The 7,507-nt window shown below is 40.1% G+C and overlaps 1 pseudogene; it reads left to right on the top strand.

The window, feature by feature from the left end:
- The first annotated feature begins 2,387 nt into the window (after window positions 1-2,387).
- On the top strand, window positions 2,388-2,744 carry LOC105297644 (annotated as a pseudogene).
- Window positions 2,745-7,507: the final 4,763 nt, after the last annotated feature.

The following is a 7,507-nucleotide window of genomic DNA, read 5'->3' as shown; positions in this document are numbered from 1 at the left end:
GGAGGGGGTGGGAGACAGGGTAAAGGGGGTCAAATATGGTGACAGAAAGAAATCTAACTGTGGGAAGTGAACACACAGTGTAAATATATATATGCCTTACTGTTAAAATGTACAGATAAAACTTATTGGATTTCGCTAACAAATGTCATCATAAAAATAAATAAATAAAAATTACCAAGCAGGAATGGCATCTATACAAAGGAATGAGATACACTGGAAATATTCAATATATGAGTGGACATAAAATAATAATTTTCTTATTTATAAATTCACTTCAGAAGATAACTGACCGAAACAAAAACAATAATGAATATTGAAGCTTATAACAATTGTAGACGTAAAATGTATCACAACAATAGTTTAAAGGCCAGGAGCAGAGACATTAATGTGTACTGTTGTATAGTACACATACTCTATGTGAACTGGTATTAAATTACTAGAAGGTAGACTCTGATAAGTTAAAGATGTATAATATAAACTGCAAAGTAACCTCTGAGAAAAAGTGTATGTACATAATAAGCCAACGAAAGAGATAAAATAAAATCATAAATATTACTCAATTCAAAAGAAAGCAAGAAAGAAATAAAAAAGGAACACAGAACAGAACAAAAAGAAAGCAAACAGTAAATGCCAGATTTATACCTAATAATGAACTAGCAGTAATCTCTTTCAATTTAAATGAACTAAGTGCTCCATTAAAAAAAAACATTGTCTAACTAGATTAAAATGACAAAATCCCAACCATACCCTCCTACAAGAAGTTGGTTTGTTAAGATAGAAGGTAGAAGAACAGAAAGAGATATGCCTTGCTTATGGTATGTATCAGTGTTGCATTACCAGGATAATGCCAAGTTCCAAGCAAAGACAAAGCCTCAGTCACATATGACAATATGTGTTTACTGCTCACACATCTGAGCAGAACAGTTATCTGTTATGCTGAGCTAGACTGGTCTCAGCTAATATGACTGGGGTGACCAAGCACTGCTCATGTGTCACTCAACCAGGTTAGCCTGAGTATATTCTCATGGAGATGGAAGCTGTCCAAGAAAACAAGTTCCCACGTGCAAGCCTATTTCAAGCCTCTGCTTCAAGGGCTGTCTTGAAGTCAAAGTCAAAAGTAAAGCAGGTCAACTCATGGTAAGAGAGGACTGTAGTTACATGGCAAAGAGTGTGAACATAAAGGGTATAACTAAAGGAAGAGTGAGAATTGAGGCCATACCACACTATAATTACTTGTAGATCAAAAAAACTTGAGGCAAAAAGCATTGTTAAAGACAAAGAAAGACATTCCATAATGATTAAAAATAATTTTACAAAAAGAATTTTCAATTTATAGGCACCCAATCACATAGCCTCTGTGGGAGAAAATCCACAATCAGGGTGGAAGTTTCAGCACACGTCTCTCGATAAGGATATAATAAGCAGACAAAAAAGTCTGTAAAGATATAAAAGATTTTAACAACTTGATTAACAAACTAGTCTAATTAACATTTATAAAACACTACTCAGTGACTGCAGAATGTACACTTTTCAAAAATGATCATGTACTGAGCCACGAAACTGGTTTTAATAAACCTCTAAGAAAATAAAACTTCAGAGTATATTTTCCACTACATTGCAATTGCACCAGAAGTCCATAAGAAAAAGATAACTAGAAAATTCTACATTTGGAAATTAAAAACCATATTTCATTTTTATTTTGCAATTACACTTTATATTCAATATGTTAGTTTCAAATGTACAGTGTAATGGTTAGGTATTTATATGCCTTATGCAGTGATCCCCCTGATAAGTCTAGTAACCACCTGGCACCATATAGTTATTACATATTACTGACTATATTCCCTATGACTATTTTAGAACTGTCAATTTGTACTTCATCCTTTCATGTTTTTAACCCAGCCTCCCAGCCCCCTCCCACCTGGCAACTATCAATTTGTTCCCTGCATCTATGAGTCTGTTTCTGTTTTATTTATTTTGTTCTTTAGATTCCACATATAAGTGAAATCATATGATAGCTGTCTCTGACCTATTTAACTTAGCATAATAACTCTAGGTCCATCAATGTTGTCACAAATGGTAAGATCTCATTTTTTTAATGGCCAAGTAGTATTTCACTGCTTATCTGCACCACATCTTCTTTCTCCAATTGTCAATCAATGGACACTTAGGTAGTGTCCATATCTTGGCTATTTTAAATAATGTTTCAATAAACATAGGGATGCATAAATCTTTTTAAATTAGTGTTTTGGATTTCTTCAGATAAATATCCAAAAGATGGACTGCTTATTTTTTTTAGCAATCTCCACACTTAAACATATTTTTAAAAACCCATAGGATGGCTTCCAGGTCACTTGTAGCTGCTGCCTCCCAGAACATCTAAGCACATGTCGTCCACCTTGTTCCCGTCACTCTTCCCCCATGTGACTGCGACACTGGGTTTAATCTAGATTGCTCCTGTGTAGAAGAGACAGAGCTGCAGCAACAGCAGCAGCATCAGGCCTGGCTCAAGAGTATCGCAGAGAAAGACAATAACTTGGTATCTACTGACAAGCTGGCTTCAGAGCACTATGATGACAAGAGAAGGATGAAGATGGTGATGAGGATAGTGAGGAGAACCCAGAGGATGATGAGGACATGCAAGACATGGACAAGAAGAATGACTACAGTGAGTCACCCGATGGAGAAGAGAAGTCAATGAGGTAGGCAGCATAAAATGCAACAAACAGGATCAGGACCACTAGATGATCTAGGCAGACAAGGCAGGGTGGCCTCAGGGAGACCCCAGGCCAAGCCAGCCCAACCTATCCTGTATCCCCTGTAAAACTAGCCTGTCATCCCAGGGCCTGAAAGCTCACCCTAAGGCATCTACCTCCTCAGCTGCTGCCAAAACCTGGTCTCCTTGGCCCCTCCCAGGCCATCAGTCTGCCCTTGAATCCTCAGAGCCTGAGCTCATCCAAACCTTCTGATCAGTACCTCACCCTCTGGTTACCAGGTGTAGTCTCTTTATCTTTTTAACAAACACACAGGAATCATTTCCCTTCCGTCCCTCCCCGACCCCCCCCCAAAATGTTAAAGGAAAATGATCACAATGTAAATGAGAAAAGTTTGAATTGGTTGATAATTAAACTATGATGAAACTACAGAACTTGCTATGTATGTTACAATTATTGGATTACAGAAGGTGTTCTGAACAAATGCTCTATGCCTAGGAGGTTGGTAAACTCTTGAAAACTGAATAAAAGGCAGCACTTTAGCCAGAATCATTACCAGAACCACTTTCCACATATCTACAGTTCCTATTAACTTTGAGTCTACCAGCCAGGGTAGCCAAGTCCACATGGAAATTTCCATAATATTTAGGGGGAAATCAATAAACACACTTTCCCTTCCAGACCTCTTCTCTGATTTCCAAACCCATATACCCACTTGCTTCTCGCAGGCATCTCAAGTTCAATATGTCTAAAACTGAATCCTTCATTCTCCCTCCACCACCTATTCCTCCTTAAGTCTATCCCGTCTTGGTAAAGGGCACCACTGGTTCACCCAGTTGCTTGAGTCACAAACCAGGGCTTGCCTGCCGGGATGGAGAAACTAGAACAAGATGTGGCCTCTCGCCATAAATAACTAGAAAACTGGACAAAACACATGAAACAACTATTTTCAGACGTTGAATAACACAAGCTTTGGGCTGTGACCCTCGAGACAGGAGAAACAAAGGAGCGGAGCCCTTCGCTCACACCGGGACTTCCAATAAGCCAACCGCAGGCCAGCCCCGGACGCGCAGCAGAGTCCCTGGCCTGCCCATGTCTGCGGGGCTTGGGGACTTTGCTCCCAAGTGGACGGGCTCAGGTGGAAGCCCTTTGGTCTCCGTTTCATCCCATCGGCCATGCGGAAAATGGCAGCTCAAGGTTCACCCGCCTTAGTGAGCTGACTGGGTCCAAGGGCCTCAGGTTTGGCGGCCAACTTGATACTATCAATGTAGTTTCTATTTCGGAAGATGCTTACGTGGGAAGAGCAGAGCTGCACACATTACTTACGGTGACTGCACCGCCCAAACCCAATCTTAGTCTCGTGCCGGAGCCGACCACCGTCTCCCAAGATGGAGGCCTGACCCACAGAGGAGCAGAGGCCGCGCGGTGAGTGGGCGTGGTCGGGGCGTGGCTGAATTTAAGGCCGTCCCCCAACCTTAGCTCTCAGCATCGCGTTTGAAGTGTGCCTTTAAAGGTGTGTTCTCCGCTGTGTTCTGTGTTGGTTCTTATAAAAGTAACTGAAGTATAAACTTCATTCCTGTTAATCATTCAGTTCAGGTATAAGCATTTTTTGTAGCCCTGTTATTCACAGATTGCCTCATTTTTTGGCTATTTTTTCTAGAAAATTTTTTTTTCCTAATCTGCTTCAAACAATGAGCCTATTTCAGCTTTGCTTCTTTGTTTTTAGTCTTTGATTCTTCTGGCTATTTCTCTAGCTCTGGCCTCAGTTCTGAGCTCTTGACCTTTATATCCAGCTAGCTATGGATCATCTTCATCTGAACGTCCTGCTATAGACACTCCAAATCAGTAAACCCTAACCTGGATTAATTACCTTTCCCTTCAAATCTGCTCTGTCTCCTGTGGCTCCAAATCACTAAATGGTAAGATCGGAAACCAATGCTTCATTCTCGATTCCTCCCTTCCTTTGCAACACTCCCATCCCACTCCCGACCAAACTCTGCTTATTACAATACTCCCATCCATTTCTATCCATTTTTTTGTCATTCTCCTGTTGCATTTTAATGCCTACCAGGCCCCTTCATCTCAGTGGGTACCAACTGCCTAGTACTCTATGGTAAGGGTTCAGGTAGTTACTACAGTAGACTCTCAAAGAATCTCACTGCTTCCAGTTTACCTTTCCCAAATCAACCATTTGAAGAGCAGCTACTGATTTTTTAAAATGCGTATCTGGCCATGTTTAAAATTCATGCTTAAGGTGAAAGTTTAAGCTCCTTAGGTTAGATCTTGCCTTTCTCTCCAGCTTCATCTTCCCATACCTTCTTTCAGCCCCACTCATATTGAAACTCCAGCAAAACTGAACCTGTTGTACAGTTCCCCTACACCATTATGTCCCTTTATTCATGTTGTCCCTACTGTCACTCTTACCCGCTTCCCGTCCCCAAATTTTATCTGGCTAAATCCTTTTGTTGGTGTAAGACGTGGCACAGGAGATTTTGTGGCGGGGGGGGGGGGGGGGGGGGGGGGGGGGGGGGGGGGGGGGGGGGGGGGGGGGGGCGGTCATCACCGCTGACCTATTCCTCACCACCAGACTGGGTTAGGTACCTCCTCTTCTGTCTTCTATGTCCCTCCAAATAAACCTCTTACTACTGTATTAGCCACATTGATTATAATTACCTATTTTATCTTGCTGAGGTTTTAATTTCTGCTTCCCCCCTCTAATCATAATCTATTTGAGGGTGAGGCCATATCTAATTCATATCTTACTCCCAGTGCTTACTACAATGCTTGGCACAATTTGGTTGGTTAAATAGTCAGAAACTACAGACCCATCTACCCTTAAGCTGAATAAACCAGCTAGGCTACAATTTTTTTTTCTGACCCAGCTGAATTCCCTGGAGTGTACCTCCCACTAACAAGTTGAGAGTATTTAACACTAATCTTGAAGGGAGAATGGTAGCTTGGATTGGGATGGTGTTATTGTAAAAGACAAAAAGTAAACTGATGCTATAGATGTTTACCCTCTCCCTCTTACTTTCCTTTCTGGGACCCTATATTAACCCTTGATGTAGCAATACTAAACTGGTTGGCACCCACTGAGATTAGGTAGCATTCAAGAGATTAAGCAATCTTTTGTGATAATGAAGATTTTCTGAAACTTCATACTGACTTCTTCGTTAGGGACCTTTTCTTTTTCACTTATCAGCAAGAATGAAACAACTTCTGGAGATTGGTTCCATGTTCTGCAAATACAGGCCTGATCTTATCACTCCTTGTGTTAAAGCAGAGGCAAGAAAAACAAAACTAAAGCATGTAAAACAGAATATAAACAGAGTACCAAAGAGCTTATCAAATAAGTTTACTTATAACCATTTTATTTCAAAGAATATAAGTATTCAATTAATCTATATTCGAGGCTTCAAAGTTACCTTTTAAAAATCAGTAATGAAAGTAGACTTGGGCCCATGATGTGACATAATTAATAAACCACAGATTGCCATTGATCTCTGGGAAAGATTCCCCCCCCCCCAGCTTTCTTATCTCAACAGAACTGACTCAGTTTTGTAGACTCATTATTCATCAAATTAAATTATTTTTTATCTCTTTTTTTTTCTTTTCTTTTCTTTTAAATTTATCTTTATGGTGACAGTGGTTAGTGAAACCCAATAAGTTTCAGTTCTACATTTTAACAGTAAATGAACACTGTGTATTCCTCTCCCCTACTCTCCTTCAGCCCCACTCATATTGAAACTTTCTGCCACCACATATTTGACCCCCTGTACTTCATCTGCCTCCCCGGTGCCCCTCCCCACCATACTCTGGTAACGACTAGTCTATTGTCCATGTCCATAAGTCTCTGTTTGTTTCTCCTGTTCATTTGTTGCTTTTAGGTTTATATCCCACATATAAGTGATATCATGTGATTTTCAACTTTTCCTATCTGGCTTATTTTGCTTAGCATGATTATCTCCAGGTCCATCCACGTTGTCACAAATGGCAATTTCATCACTTATTATGGCTGAGTAATATTCCATTGTATATATGTACCACAGCTTCTATAGCCAATCATCTATCGTAGGACACTTCGGTTGCTTCCATGTCCTGGCCACCATGAATAATGCTGCTATGAACATCAGTCTGTAAATATCTTTTCGGATATATCTTTTCAAGTCTTTGGGGTAAATACCCAGTAAAGAAGGATTGCGAGATCATATGGTAGATCAATTCTTTAGTTTTTTGAGGAACCTCCATACTGTTTTCCATTGTGGCTGTACCAATTAGCAGTCCCACCAGCAGTGCATGAGGGTTCTTTTCTCCACATCTTCTCTAAAATTTGTTAATACTTGACCGGCTGATGATAGCTGTTCTAACAGGTATGAGATGGTATCTCATTGTGGTTTTGATTTGCATTTCCCTAATAGCTAGCGATGTTGAGCATCTTTTCATATATTTGTTGGCAATTTGTATGTCCTCTAGGGAGAACTGTCTGTTCAGATCCTCTGCCCATTTTTTGATTGGATTGTTTTTTTGTTGTTTTTGTTATTGAGCTGTATGAGTTCTTTGTATATTTTGGATATTAGGCCCTTTTCGGAGGCGTTGCTTGCAAATATATTTTCCCATTTGGATGGTTGTCTCTTTAAATGTAGACAGTATCTTTTGCTGTACAGAAGCTTTTTAGTTAGATGTAGTCCCAATCATTTATTTTTCCTTTACTTTCCTCACCTTTGAGGTCAAATTCGTAAAATCTTCTTTAAGGCCAAGGTTCATGAGTTTAGTTCCTATATTTTCTTCTATGC

Source organism: Pteropus vampyrus, unplaced genomic scaffold, assembly GCF_000151845.1.
Source record: "Pteropus vampyrus isolate Shadow unplaced genomic scaffold, Pvam_2.0 Scaffold141, whole genome shotgun sequence".
NCBI classification, from domain to species: Eukaryota; Metazoa; Chordata; class Mammalia; order Chiroptera; family Pteropodidae; genus Pteropus; species Pteropus vampyrus.
The sequence above is the reverse complement of the archived record's forward strand: the minus strand, read 5'-3'. Positions and strand labels throughout refer to the sequence as shown.